Source organism: Ursus maritimus, unplaced genomic scaffold (assembly GCF_017311325.1).
Source record: "Ursus maritimus isolate PB19 unplaced genomic scaffold, ASM1731132v1 scaffold_19, whole genome shotgun sequence".
NCBI lineage: Eukaryota > Metazoa > Chordata > Mammalia > Carnivora > Ursidae > Ursus > Ursus maritimus.
In genome coordinates this window covers 51,242,705-51,257,621 of record NW_024424341.1, presented here as the reverse complement: position 1 = coordinate 51,257,621, position 14,917 = coordinate 51,242,705, and the positions used below count along the sequence as shown (strand labels likewise).

At 56.2% G+C, this 14,917-nt stretch overlaps 1 protein-coding gene across 3 annotated transcripts in view; it reads left to right on the top strand.

Annotated features, from left to right (window-relative positions):
* The first annotated feature begins 1,229 nt into the window (after positions 1-1,229).
* Positions 1,230-14,917, top strand: part of AKT2 (AKT serine/threonine kinase 2) — a 48,453-nt gene continuing 34,765 nt past the window's right edge. For 2 of the 3 annotated variants that reach the window (XM_040633979.1, XM_040633980.1), the window contains exon 1: positions 1,230-1,386. The gene's annotated coding sequence lies outside the window, so the exon portion shown is untranslated. Of the gene's footprint in view, positions 1,387-7,126; positions 7,149-14,917 lie in introns of those variants that run through there. The other variant, XM_008688706.2, reaches the window with a different exon arrangement.

Here is a 14,917-nt window from a genome sequence, read left to right as displayed (position 1 = left end):
GCAGTGGAGACAGACCCGTCACCAGACAGTAAGAGACTAAAATGATCAGGGGTGGGATAGGGGAGACATTGGTCAGTTATCAACACTGTGTTGGGGGAAGCCCATGAATAAGGGATTCAGAGCAGCAAGTTCCAAGCTGGAAATCCATTAGCTAAGGTCTAGTTCAAGCATTAGGCTTACCTCTGAGGAAACTAAGGGCCACTTCTGGGCCGGATTGCCTGCATCACTCTCACAGACTTAGGTGGACCTAGGATTCTTCAACTCCCAGCTAGGGCTTCTGTAAGTATGCACTAATCAATGCATACCTGCCAAGCTCTGTGGCACACTGTAACCCAAATTCAGAAGGCAGCAAGCCCTACCCAACCTTTGAGAGAGAAGGGACTGACTGGGAGACAGATGTCTCACACTGCCTAGTACACTGGTTGACAAGTGGACCAGGATGTCTGCAAAGCTCTTTTCTTACAAGGCGATCTTAAGGCCTTTTTAGGACCAAGTTACCCCATTAAAAAAAAGTTATATCCCTATTTAATTGTACATATATGATGAGCAGGTAGGATTAATATTTTGGAGTCACAGAGTGTCTAATTGATATAAACTGCTCTATTTACATAAAAAAGTTCAATAGCCCAGTGACGCAGCTCTGTTTCCATTTTTGCAGATTTGGATACACAGGCACAGAAAACGGTCAAGTCTTCTGCCTACTATCACCAGTAAGGAAATGCAAAGCTGGGTTTATGAAGCTTCAGAGCCTGTGCTCACCATGACGGGACACAGTGAAAAGACAACTCTCCTAACCCCCGCTCCAGGGCTCTTTAAGAGCCTCGGAACCGGGAGGAAAGGCGAGATCACAGTAAAGCGAGATCAAAGCGTATGTAAATAAGGACCAGGGGCTGCCGGGAAGTATCGCTGTGGCGAGCCTTTAGGGAAAGCGGGCGTCAGAGTCCTGCTGCGCCTGCGCAATCCTGTCTCTTCTTTCCGTCCGGCGCCTGCGCATGACACCTTGTTAGCCCACCTCGACCCAAACTTTCCCAAAGTACGCAGGCGTTCGGCTCTGAGTCGGCCTCCTGCCCTGCTTTGCGCTTGCGCTCTAGCGCTCTACGAGTTCATCTCTCGTTCTTTTACGTCAGTTCCTGTTTGTGGTGGGAGAAGGCGGTATTTCCGGCCAGAGGGTGGGAGGGGGCGGTAAGCGGGGGCTGGGGGGCGGGGGCTGGGGGGAGGGGGCGGGGGGGCCGCGCCGCGCGAGCCGTTGGGCCTGGCTCGGAGAAGGCGTTGCCGCTGCCGCTGCAGTTGCCGCCGCCAGGAAACACAAGGAGCTGGACCAAGCGCAGCGTGGCGATGGGCGGGAATAGAGCCCCGCCGGAGAGGCTGGGCGGCCGCCGGTGACAGGTGAGTGCGCCAGCGCGTGTCCCCGAGCGCCTCCCCCCGCGATGGTCGCGTCCGGACCCCCCGCAGTGCGGCGCTGGGCCGTACCACCAGTGCCCGCCGGGCGGGGACCGCCGTCCTCGAGCCCCCCCCTTCCGGGACTGAGTGGGGGCGGCTACGCGGGGGCGGTCGTACTACCCCTGAGGGGCCGGGGGCGGGGGCGGGGGCGGCTGGCCGTACCACTGAGGCGGCGCGGGGGGGGGGCACACCAAAGTGCGGGGACCGAACCACTGAGAATCTGGGGGCTGAACCAGTGGGATGGGAAGGGAGCGCCTGCCGGGTGTGAGAGAGCTAAGCCATCGTGGTGGGGGGGCGCCTTACCAAGTGTAGGGGGCTGTACCTATTCGGGGCTGTGGGAGCAGTTCCTCTAACGTGTTTAGGGAGGTGGGGGGCTGCTGCGGAGGGAGCTGTACCAAGTGCGGCCGGGGTAGCGCCTTGTGGGTTATACCACTGAGGTGTTGGGGGGGCATCCTGAGAGCGTGGAGGAGCGCTGTATCAAAGGAGGAGGGTTGTGATGTTTAGAATCTTTGAGGGACGCGCGGGGGTGGGGGGGCAGACCCCAGTGGGTGTTCAGGGGAGTACTTTGGGAGGGTTGTGATGCGGAGTGTTGAGGAAGGGCTTTGCCTCCCGAGTTTGGTGGGTGGGGCTTGGGGGTTTGCACTGAGCCTGAGGAGGGAGGGTCACTATTGAACTTCTTAATAACTTTGGGGGAACTGGATGGTCGCTGGGATTGCTGGCTGTCCCACCACTTTTTCATATCATTAAACCTTATTTTAAGGTGTGTGGGACGCTTTGGCACATTCTTTGTTTCTATGGCAGGAGATGTCTTAGAAGCCTCTGTCTGAAGTTTTCTGAGCTTTCAGCTCCATATTAGGGAGGGGAGGAGGTATTGAACTTAGATTTGAGGAGCTGTGCCCCCTGGATCTGCTTGTTAAGACTTAAGAGGAAGGAGAGTTTGGAGGGACACCTCTCTGCCAAGGCAAGGTGGCTGGGGACGTCTTAATCTTTGAGACTCTGAAGACCCCCTTTCTCTCATTTGGGGGCTGCTTGGGCTCAGCAAGAGGCCTGGGCTAGAGTAGTCAGGTTGCTCCTCCATGGTCTGCCTTTCAACCTTGTCCTCTCTTCCCCTCTCAGAGAAGCACTGGGGAGTTCAGCCCTGGCCAGACCTTGCTTGGCGGTGGGTGCAGAGGAGCCAGGCACCAGTACAGATCATGGCAGTCTCCATCCTGGTCATGAGGCTGTTTGTGACTCCCTGGTTAGCTGTCCAGCCTCCTATCGTGTTTTCGCTCCCCACCAGGCGATAACAGTTGGTCTCACCATTAGGTGACAATGAGGCTGAGTGTTGTTTTCCCAGCTGTTCCTCTCTGCACAGGTCAAGGGGACTTGGGTGGGGTGCCCTAGCCCAGCCTGAACCAGGGAGGAAGGTTTCTCTGAAGAACTTAGGGTAGCCAAATCCCCCACAGATCTAGTTTCTCACTGTGGTCACTCGGTGGGTGCTTGGAGCCACTGCCCCTGCTCCCTAGGCCATCTCGTGACCTTGGCTTGCCCGGTAGCCTTTGCCCTGGGTCTGGAGTTCCCGGAGGGCTGGCTGCAGTCCCTGATTGACCCAGCTAACGTGGGCTGGTGATGTGGTCACAGGGGGCAGATAGTTGCTTCTGATCCACATCCTTGGCTTTCAAGTTGACTGGCTTCTCTAGTTATGGTTCCTAGAGAACAGTCCTCGAGGTCCTTGAGTCTCTTCGAGACTGTGGGGCTCTAGAATTTTTCTCCACTAGGGGTTTGTTTCTCTGGTCTCCTTCTGCCAGCTTTTAGAGGGTTTGCCTGATGGGGTTAACAGCAGCAATAAAAATCGCAATCATGAGATTGATGGCTGACGTTTTTTGAGTGTGTTCTGTGTTGCCACGCACTTTTCAGAATGCTTCATACAGATTAACTTGCTGAGTACATCCTAGAGCTGTAGGTACTGTTGCACGATCTCCGTGTTAGAAGGGAAACTGAAGCACAGAGAGGCAAGTCATTTCCAGAGCCAGTGAACAGCCCACGTTTATTGGCCGTCCACAGTATGTCAGGCATGTGGCAACCCTTTTACACACGTGAGCTCTTTTAAATCTCAGAAATGCATCTACCTAATAGGTATGGTTATACCCATTTTGTAGACTTCTGTGAGCTAGGTAGGAGTGTGGTACGCATTTTACAGATGAGGAGACTGAAACACCTGCTGTGAAGTGAAAGGATCGGCCTAATGTGTCACACCCAAAAGTAGTAAAACCAATACATGAACACCCCCCCCCCCCCCGGCCTGGTGTGGCCTCAGTGAACCTCTTGTCGACAAGTAACTAGAACCGTGGGTTAGTTGCTCCCAGCAGTGGATATGGTATCTCTCCTTTTTGCAGAATGAGACCTCGGGACTCAGGGGAAGAATTGCTTTGCCCTAGGACTGTCAGACCCTAGGGGGCAGGCTGAGCTGTGCACCTGGGTGGGCTTGCCTCTAGTGTTGTGCGCTCTTTGTTCCCCAGGTCCCAAGCTGTAGTGGGTCTCTGGCACCTCAAAGGCCCTGCCCTGGACCCTGCCAGCTGCACCCTTGGGCATTTCCTTCCCCTCACCCTCTGAGCTCAGGGCTGTCGGCAGCCAGTCTGATAGATCTGGGCTTGCTGGTGTAATTTGGTCCCTTCTCAGAGTTGAGCCATGGTGTCTTTTAACCCAGTGCAGAGTGTGTGCTGGGAGCCCGGAGAAAACAGCAGGGGAGACATGCAGGGGGTGATGGGAGCTGTGTTAGAGGTCCCTGCCCAAGGATGGCGTGGTGGTCCGCATGCAAGTTCTGGAGCTATCGTGTTCTGGCTGTGTGACCTTGGACCTTAGTGTTCACCTGTTGTGCAGTGGGCACTGAACGGCACCCACCTCAGACTGTTGTGAGGACGAAACGAGTACACCCACGAGGAGCTCCTAGGATGGTGGCTGGCACTGTGCAGATGCTCAGTGGGCAGTCCTGAGCACATCCGTCCTTCCCCACACCCTCCCATCAGTCCTCTCAGGTGTCTTAGTGTCCAGCTCCCCAGCTGGCCCAGCCAGAATCCGGGAATCCGGTGTCCTGCTTTCTGACCTCTGTAAAGAGCTGCACCGAAATGATTCAGAGCATGGGGTTCGAATCCAGCTCTAGCACTCCCTGGCTGTGTGCCCTTGAGCAGGTTCCTCAGCCTTTCTGAGCTTTCATTGTCTGAGTCAGGGGATGGTCATTCCCTCTCATACGTTGTCTGAAGGTTAAATGGGTTAATTTGTGGAAAGCATTTATAGCCTCCCTGGTGTAACAGCCTCCAGTAACAGCCTCCAGTAAACGTTTCCTGTTCTCGCTCTTTCAGAGGAGTGCCTGACACGCGGTGAGCCCTCAGGATATCTTAGCGATTGTAATTGTATTATCTTGGAGGCCCTTCCAGGGCTACAGAGCCTCCGCAGGTACCACCAGGAGGAGGGCCCGGCTGAAATTAGCATCTCCATTTTCCAGATGAGGAAACAGAGGTTTTGGAGGGTTGGGGCGGGGGTGGGGACATAATCAAATAAAGGGTGGCAAGTGCAGCACTCAGGCCTCCTCATCCTCCCACACAGCTGCTGCCCAGAGCTCCTCTGAGGTCAAAATTCTAGCTCTTTTTCAGATGTCAGGCTCTGCTAAACCCCCCTGTTATATGTGCTTTTATTGAATCTCCACCCCAGCCCCCAGAAGTGGCAGGAAGGACCTTGACCCAGGTGAGAACAGCCCTTTTGAAGGCTTCGAGGCAGAAGGGTGGGCGCAAGCTGGGTGAGGAGCAGAAGTGCTCGTGGGAGTCAGGGGCCCAGCTGTGCAGAGCCACCTGGGCGGGGAGAAGTGTGCATTGGATCCTGAAGGCATTGCAGAGCCAGAGGCTTTCGTTTATCCACCAGCCTTTACTGAGCGTCTGCTGCGTGCCTGGCATGGCTTCAGGTGCTAGGATGCCGCGGTGCACTGGACAGAGGCGCTCCCTCCATGGCACCTGGGGAATAAACAAGGGACAGGTTAAAGGGAGGTGCTGGGCAGTCAGTGAACATCAGGTGTGGCTGGGAGCTTCTGTAGTTGGGCTGTCAGGAAGACCTCTGCTGATCCCTGATCGGATGGACCCGGTGAGGAGAAGGACTGGCCTTGGGGCGCGGTGGGGGAACCACGGTGCCAGAGTTGGAAGCTTGGTGAGGTGCGGGGACCTGCGGCACGGAGGAGGCGTGTGTGGTGGGTCAGGGTGAGTGAGGGCAGGCGGGGCTCAGAGCCTTGCAGAGTGCTCTGAGGAACAGCTCGGTCAGATTTCGAGCTTCAGAAGGTGCCTTTTGCCAGAAGAGGTTCTCAGGCTTCTGCCTGGGGTGGGGGGTAGATTTTTGAGCCGGTCAGGGAGTTTCACATGCCTCCCACTTCCCCCTCGAGTAGAATCACTGCCTTAGAAACAGCGAAGGCGTGATGGTCGCCTCCCTCCTCTGTGGTTTTCACACCGCATTCCCCAGGGCCCAGGGCTGTTCCGTTTAGGGACAGATGGGGGAGGCTCAGCGAGGTAATTTGTGGCCCACCCCTCCCCAACCCAAACAGCTGGGCTAATATCAAATAACAGCGCAGAACAACAGTAAATACCTGATAAAAGCTGTGCTTGGCTGATTTGACCTTCCACGCAGCTTGTGTGCCTGAGGACCGACCACATTCCCGGTTGCTGCTTTAGAACTTGGAAGACCCAGGCCTTATGGGTGTACCTTCTAGTGGAGACAGGTGCCCAGCAAACAAATCTGGGAGAGGATATCAGTGTGTGATCAGTGTTAGGAAGGCAGAATGAATGGGGGTCAGGGGAAAGAGAGTGTGGGGATATTACTGTGTTTTAGCTGGGGTGACCCGGGAGGGCTTCCTGGAGGAGGTGACATGTAGGTCGGGATTGGAGTGCTGTAAAGGAGCCCTGGGAGGACTTGAGTGAAGACCCCTTAGATCGAGGAGGACTCGGCTCTGAATGCAGTTCGCAGAGGCCTGGAGAGCCTTGGTAACTATTGCTGGGTACCCAACCCTACTGGGCTCTGAATGTGGGCAGTGTGGCTCCAGAGTCTTCTGAGACCAGGTAAGCATAGGTGAGGAAGCTTCATACTGAAGGCTTAGTGCAGTAAGCAGAGGCCGGGATGTTGATTTTCCCAGGCTTGCTCTGGGCTATCTTCCCGGAAGGAATGGAGACCCTCAGAGCAAACCTCTTGGGGGTCTCCGGAAATCCTTTGGGATGGGGGGATGGAAAGGAGTGTCTTTTGAAGTTGATCTCCAGGCCTCTGGAGGACCCAGGGGCACCCCTCCCTGGGCCTCTCTTCAACTTTCCAAGAGCTCTCAGTGGAAGGCTCTCAACCACCAGGCCTCTGGGCTGCACAGTGGGGTGGTTCCGTGGCAGGCTCTTCTGGACAACCAGCCAAGCAGCAAGAGGCCCAGCTAGGGGAGACAGCCCTGGGAGCAAGACCAGGAGGGAGGGAACGAGGGAGCGGGGGTGGGAGGGGCAGGGGTGGGGGGTGGGAGCTCGGGCCTGGCCCCCTTGGGGGCAGGACCCACCGCCAACTCAGCACCCGCAGCGCGGCCTGGCTGTACTGGGTGCGTGAAGCAGGGGACGGTAAGCCGGGCTTGGCTAAGGGAAGACTGCATGTAGAGTCCGTGCAGGAAGTTCCTCGAGCCCTGCCGTTCTGCCCAGGAAGCTCGTCCGCAGATGTTGTTTCTAAGGGTGAGGCCAGAAATCCAAGCCTGCCTTGGTTTGCCACCTTGTGGACCCTTTCCGAATGGACCCCAGGGGATGGGGGGGAGGAAGCTGCCACTCCCTTGCCCCCTCCCTGCCTGATTTCAAAGTCTTCATCATCTCGTGGGTCATTGCACTGTGGTTGGGGCTGAGCTGGGTGTGCTCCCAGCTCCTAGCCTCTCCCTTGGTTGCTTTGGAGCCCTGGGGGCCTTATTTCATATCTTCGAGGTACATTTTGCTTGGCTGAAATGGGAACAGTCCTGCCAAGTGGGGAGGATTCAGGGATCCCATGTGTTTGAGAGTGCCTGACACGGGGCCTCCTGTGAAAGTGCTCGGTGGATCCATGCTGCTGCTGCTGGAGATGGTGAGCCTGGGTCAGGTTGGGCATCTGCGAGGGCACAGGGGCTCTGGACGCAGCCAGCCTGGGCTTGTTGCTTGGTGAGCCGCTGTGTGTTTGGAGCCTTGGGAGGAGGTGACAGGCCAATCAGCTGAGGTTCCTGCTGGGGAGGGCTCCCGACAGGAGTATCAATCATACCCATCACTGAGCCCCCGCTCAGCCAGACACGGCTTGGAGCAGCCTGTGCGTGTGAGCTTGGACACAGCGGCCTGTGAGGTGGGTAACAAGCACCACCATGGGTGGTTGGGAAACTGAGGCACAGAAAGCTACGTAGAATGCTCTGTTGTTATTCAGAGCTAACAGGGCGGCCTTTCTGTGCCGGGCCCTGTGGCGCCTTATGTGTCTGCTCTCACCAATCCTCACCGTGACCTGGGAGGTCAGCAAAACTCTTCCTCCCATTTCATAGGTGAGCGAGCAAAGGCCCAAGCAGGTTACTGGATTTGCCCAAAGTCACGGTGTTGGTAACAGACAGGAAATTTGAAGCCAGCTCTATCTGGGGTTGAGTCTGCGTTTTTGAGACTGGCTCTTCTGCCTCCGATCAGTGCCATGGCCACTGTTTCTGAGGTAATTACTGTTGTTGTTTTAAAAGTTTTTAAGTGATCTCTACACCCAGCTTGGGGCATGAACCCACAACGCCGAGATCAGGAGTCGCACACTCCACCGACTGAGCCAACTGGGCACCCCACAATACTGTTGTCCTAATGATCTTTTTGGCTTTCTCTTCTCCTAGATAGAGCTGGCCCGAAGTAGGCCCCAGTTCCGGAAATGACTGGATTAGCTCCATTCGATCCCTGCTTGGGAGATGGGGTGCAGCAGCCTCTCTCCACCCCCTAAAGCCCACGGAGCCCTGGCCTTGGCCAGCCCCTTCCTTCCCTAGAGGCCAGGGGGCAGGGGTGAGGGTTGGGAGATACTCCTGTATCCCCTGCCTCGGGATCTGATTCCTGCATGGCCTCTGGAGCCCGCCCTTGGCTATTTGTGGTCATTTGGGTATTCCATTTTTTCACCGGTTAATTTATTGAGGGCCTACTGTGTGCTGCGTACAGTTTTGGCCGCGTACAGAGAGGCTGTACAGCCTCTCTCCACCCCCTAAAGCCCACGGAGCCCGCCCTTGGCTATTTGTGGTCATTTGTGTATTCCATTTTTTCACCGGTTAATTTATTGAGGGCCTACTGTGTGCCGCGTACAGTTTTGGAGGCAGAGAAGTCCAAGAGTGCTTGGTGCCGCAGAGGAAGGGAACAGAGATCTGGCTGGTCTTGGCAGGAGGGGGACTAGGGGAAGGGTCCTGAGGTGAGTCAGGCCTTGACCTGAAAGCCCAGAGGAACGGGCCAGGGAGGGGTGCAGCATAGGTAAAGGCCCTGAGGTGGCAGTGTGGTGACCCTGAGCACATACGCTGCAGCCAGTGGGGTGGGGTCAGCGCACAGGAGGGTGGCAGGGCCCAGGGCTGGCAGGCAAGTCTGTGCTGCTCAAACTGGTGTCCCTAGACCAAGGGTGGGGTGGCAGGCGGGTAGGGGAGGTGGTGAGTGTTGAGCATGTGTTTTGGGGTAGCGTCTGCGACTTGTCTACTTTTTTTAGCTGTGTGTTTTCATTTAGATGATATTTTCAACAAGTTAATATGGGCATGTCATGAATCATCTGGATGATTCCTTTTAACCAGCTAGTGACAGTATGAACGTAGCTGCCACTTCCATAGCTCTAACTCAGGCTCAGGCTGGCCCTTGACTTTGGTGTTTGCCTTTGTGTGATTGCTGCCTGTTTTCCCAAGTGCTGGCCTCATCCCCAGTTGTGCTTGAAGTACGTCTCATTGGGTCCCCGTGATGATCCTGGATTGCCAAAAAAAAAAAACCAAAACCAAAAAACCCAAAAAGCAAAACATCTTTTAAAATAATATAAACACACACTCAGGTTGGCGTTAAGATCGCGTTTTATAGGTGAGGACACTGAGGTTCAGGGAAGCGACCTGTACATCCTGGAAGGTAGCAGTCCGGATTTGAGTTGACCAGCGCTCTGGGTGTGGATTTGGGCCTCTGAGCCCTGTTTCAGCTCCCTGGGCTGAGTGGGTCAGGGGTTGGGAGTGATGGTATCACATGGGAGCTTCTCCGCGGCAGGCTGGGATGATCCAGCCCCTCGGGCCTGTGAGCACACCCCGGCCCTCACCTCCCTTCACCCCTCTTCCTGCTTTCAGTCCCCTGGTGCTTCACCAGAGAGGTTCTGTGGAGCTGCACCTCCAATATGCTGGCCCCTAGCCCTGTGTGGCTATTTGAGTTTTAGTTAAACTTAAATACAAGTAAAAATTTAGTTTTTTATCTGCACTATTCTCTGTAGCTACATTTCTATTATTACAGAAAGTTCTGTTGGCTAGATCAGCCGTCCCCTGCACTCACCTGCTGTGTGATCTTGGGCATGTGATTTCATCTCTCTGGGTCTCAGTTTCCTCTTCTGAAGAATGGGAACAGTAATGGCATCTACCTCCCGGGATTGCTGTGAGGATTCATAGGAGTCCAGACCTGGCACATCGTGAACACTTGGTAAACAGTAGCCGTGGGTAGGACCCTACCTGCTTGCTCCTGGGTGCCCCAGGGATAAGATGGGGACTCACACCACCAGACCCTGCCTCAAAACTGCTGGTCAGGGAGCCAGGCAGATGGTGACGTGGAGCAGCGCCTGTGAGGGTGGAAGCAAGCCCTCAGCCAGACTGGAGGGGCCCTGCTTGTGTGTGTGCGCGCGTGCATTTCTGTACATTGGGCAGCCCAGGGCTGCAGGGCATCAGGGATGGTAAGGGCAGGCTGGCCCGGCTGTGAGACGGGGCTCAGTCTCTTGGGAGTGAGGGCGGAAGGAGGTGGAAGAGGATCAGGGCTGGGACAGTTGTGATCCAGCTTTTCCTCTGCCGTGTCCCGGCTGCCCAGCGTTGGGTACTTGCTGCATCCTTCCTGTCCTCAGTTTCCCCATCGGTAAAATGTGGATCCTCATGGTCCCCAAGTGAGCCAGGAGGTGAGAGAGTCAGGCCAATGGGGACAGCCGCAGAAGGTGGCTGTGATAGAAGCTCTGTCTCACGGGGGCCAGGAACTCCGCATCCCACTGTGCCCCAAGCCAGACCGTTCCCCATCTGTCCCTGAAAAATAACCACAGCCCTTACAGCAGCCTCTGTTCCCCTCCACCCTCCTTACTGGGTCTCGTGCAGGCCACACCTGGCCTTGGCGCTACTCTCCCTGGGCCTCGGGTGCTCTCCCCCTCTCCCCGGTGCCTCATCTCTCGGTGGCTGCCTCATCTCTCGGTGAGAATTTCTGCTCACATTTCGCCATCTCAGTGAGCCCTTCCCTGATCACCCTGGATAAAACCAGAAACTCTCGCGCCTTCCCACATACCTAGTCCTCAGTGAGCTGCTTTTCTCCGTAACATCTGTCAGCTTCTGTTCCAGCATGTAATTTGCCTCTTCATTTAGCTTTACTTGAAGGCCTGTCCACCGTCTCCCCTCCCCCCATAAACTCCCCTAGGGCAGGGAGTTCTGTTTCAGTCACTGCTGTCTCCCTGGTGACCAGAGCAGTGCTGACACAACACGGGTGCCATATTTGTGGAATGAATGAATGCAGGATTTTTTGTTTTGCCTTTATTTGACCCAACTCTGACCTCAAAAGCTATGATTGTGTTTGCTACCCCTACCCTGAGTTCATGGAAGCTCTGGGCCTGGCCCTGTGGTTGGGGACACAGTGAGGGACCAGGACACTCCCATCCCTGCCTTGTGGAGTTCTGCATCCAATGGGGGAGGCACCATTACCTAGATAATTGTCCAAGTGACTGAGCACATTAGAGGTAAGTTCCGTGAGGGGGCAGGAAGGCTGAGCTCTGAGGATCTGTGACTCGTTGTGGGGCAAGGAGCAGTCTGGGTAGGCTTCCCTGAGGAAGTGAGGATTTAGCAGGTGAAGATGGCTGAGTAGTGTTCTGGGTGGGGGACTACTACGTGCAAAGGTCCTGGGGTGTATGTGTGTGTGAGAGAGAGCATGCACGCTCACAAATATCGTTCGAGGGACCAGAAGGGAAAAGTGCGTGTGGGGATGGCGCTGCTGTTCGACGAGCCAGGAGGCTAGGCGGGGGCCACTTGAGGTGGGCCCTTGTCTCCATGAAGGCCTTGGATGTGATCCCCAAACAGGGGAGGGACAGGGTGACAGGGTCAGAGCTGTGTTTGGACGGTCTTTGCCTGGCTGCAGCCCATTGTTTGGAGCCCGTGCCCAGGCCGACTCAGATATCTGACGTGATTTCTGTGGGGTGCTGTAGGGCCCTGGGTGGTGGGCTGAGGGGGAAGGTGTGGGGTGGGGGTGGCAAGGAAGAGAAGGAAATCTGCTCTGTGCTTATTCTTGTCCCAGTATCTTTTGCAGCCCGCCTCCGTCTTCAGCCTGCTCCTAGTCCTACCTGCTCCAAGTAGACAGATGGGGCAGCTGAGGGGACTGTGTGCTGTTTAAGAGAAAAAAAGTATCTTTAATGCTGCCTTCCCACCAAGAAGGTGGACTAGGTAAAAATTCACATGTTACAGAAACGTGCGACGTAGGAAGCGAGGGTTCCCCCGCCTCCCACCAGCAGAGGCAGTAACACCTGATAGGTCCTGAGCGGTGGCCACGCTGGCAGAGTTCAAGGGACTTGATGTGGATTGACTCCTTTAGTCCTCACCGCGGCCTTGGAGTGCGTTCCTATGTCTAGTGTGTGGATGGGGAGACCAAGGGGAGGAGCGGGGAAGTGACGTGCCCAGGGCCCCCTAGGAGGCCGGCAGAGCCACGGTGGGAGTGCGGAGGGTCCTGAGGCAGCCTTGACTCCGGCCTGTGATCCCGCCTCTCTTGGCACAGTTCCTTCCCCACGGGCGTCCGCGTGCACCCCCGCCTAAGGCGCTCTTCCCCAAGGCGCTCTTCCCCGTAAGGTCCATCGGTGATCGGGTGACTGCTTTTCTGAAGAGGATGCTGTGGCTCACGTCTACACTTGGGCCAGGACCAGCACGGCCAGCTCTGGAGCGTCGGCATGTGAGAAACCATCAGAACGGAGGACCTGTGCTGGGCGCACGTGTGTGTGGCAGGAGGGGGGGTCAGGTCGGATGTTCCGCGGAGCCGGAGCGCGCTGAACGCCGATGGCCAGGAGCCCGCGGAGGCTGCTTCTGTCTGAGGGCCGCACCGCCCATGGCAGGGGACGGCCCCTCATCCAGGAGTCTGAGCCCCAGCCCGTGGTGGAGGCAGCTCCGGCCTCCCTGCTGCACAGGGGGGAAGCTCCGAGCCCACCAAGCTGGGGAGCAGGGACCTGGCTCCTGATGTGCCGGACTCCCCCAGGCCATGTGGCCGCCGGCCCCGCCAGCTCCACGCTTTCTGGTCTGGACACTGGCACCGGTCATTGCGCTTCGTGACTTGGTTTCTTCATTAAAAAGAGATCGTAAAAGTGCCTGGGAGGGTTGAATTCCCACGCGCAGAACACTTGGGTGTGCCTGGCCTGTGGTAAATGAGACACAGCCGTCCGCTCCCTCTTTTTAGTGCTGTCACATTAACCATCGCTACGATGCCAGAGCCCTGGGGCAGACGTTTTGGTCACTTCCAGTCTTTTCATGATTTCAGCAAGTGTACCCTCGGCACAGTGGTTCGCAGCCAGGGGGTGGCTCTGCCCGCAGGGGACATTTGGTAGCCTGTGAGGACTTTTTTTTTTTTTTTTTTAAGATTTTATTTATCTTAGAGCAGGGGGGAGGGGCAGAGGGGGAAAGGGACAAGCTAATTCTGCTCTGAGCATGGAGCCCCAGGAGCCCCAAGCGGGGCTCGATCCCATGACCTTGAGATCATGACCTGAGCCGAGATCGAGATTCACTGAGGCACCCAGGAGCCCCTGTGAGGACTTTTTGATAGTCACAGCTCAGGGAAGGCTGTGCAAGTAGACACCAGGGGTGCTGATAAACCTCCTCCTATGGGCACAGCGGCCTCTGCGCCAGGAATTACCTGGGCCCAAATCACATTCCTGCTGAGGTGGAGCAACCCCACCTCAGAACCTCTGTGCACCGGCATGATCATTTTCTGCAGGAGAAATTCCAACAGGGGCAGGTTGCCCCTTTTGTAGTATTACTAAAGTGCGCTCACAAAGCGCGGGACCAGTCCCCAGAGCTGCGGATGGCAAACAAGGGTGCTGCTTCCCTCCGAGCACCCCGCGCACACGTTTCCTCCCAGATTCCCGCAAGCAGGTGCTGCCTGTGGAAGGACAAGTTCTTGTTGTCTTTGCATTTATCTCCTGAGCAAGTCCTCCTCAGGGAGCCATAGGGAAGGCGCAGATTAGAGGGCAGGTGGCAGAGGCCCCCGGGGGTTGTAGCCCTGGGAATGAGCCCCACCCTGCTGTCTCCAGCTCCAGGAGCTGCAGAGCCTCGGCCTCCCCTCCTGCCTCCCTTATGCCATCTGTGCCGTCTGGCATAGAAACCAGGTCAGGGAGAGGGGGGCCGGAGGAAAAACGGACTTGACGAGTGGCAAGGGAAGGAATCTAACTTACTCTGAGCCTGTTCTGGGCACAGGGCTTCACTCTCTGCACATTCATTCCACAAATAGCTTTTCAAGTGCCCACTGTGTACCCAGCATCTTGCACGGCTCAGAGGATCCAGCAGGGCCCAAGACAGGCCATAGCCCATGTTCTTACCATGCTGACATCCTAGTAGGGAGAGGTCGACAGTAAGCTGATGAACAAGTAAATACATAACGTCAGCGATGATAAATGCTTACGGAGAAAAGTAAAGGATAAGGAGAGGTATAGAGAAAAATAAAGGGTAAAGGGAGGTAGGATGGGTGCTCCCTTTTGTCTGCTTGGGAAGGCTTCTTGAAGAACGTGGCATGTGGGCAGAGGCTGAAGAAAGTGGGGTAGAGCCCCTCAGGTACCTGGCAGCAGAGCATTCTGACCAAGGGAGCAGCACGTGCAAGGGCCCTGAGGTAGGGACGTCCTGGTGCGTTGGAGGAGCCACAGGACTAGGCAATGCTGAAATGGACTGTGTTTGGAGAAGTAAAGGGGGAACCATGCAGGCCTCATAGGGTCCTGAGGCGGCTATAAGGACTCTGGCTTTTACTCGGGGTAAGATGGGGACACCGGAGGGTTTGAGCACAGGAGGGATGGGCTCCAACTCGGGTGGTTACAGGGTCCCAGGCTATAGGAGGGGGTAGGACAGAAGTGCTAGAGCTCGGTGAGCCTTCACAGCCCTCCCTCTCCCTCCCCAAGCAACAGGAACCACACAACCCTAATTTTATAGATGAGGAAACAGGTTTGGAAGGACCCTTCCCAGGACCCAGTCCCTTGCCAGAGCTGCCACGAGGGCCTGCCCTCCTCTGAGTTGCCTCTCACGGATCTGACTCTGGCGCGTGAGCTAAAGCTT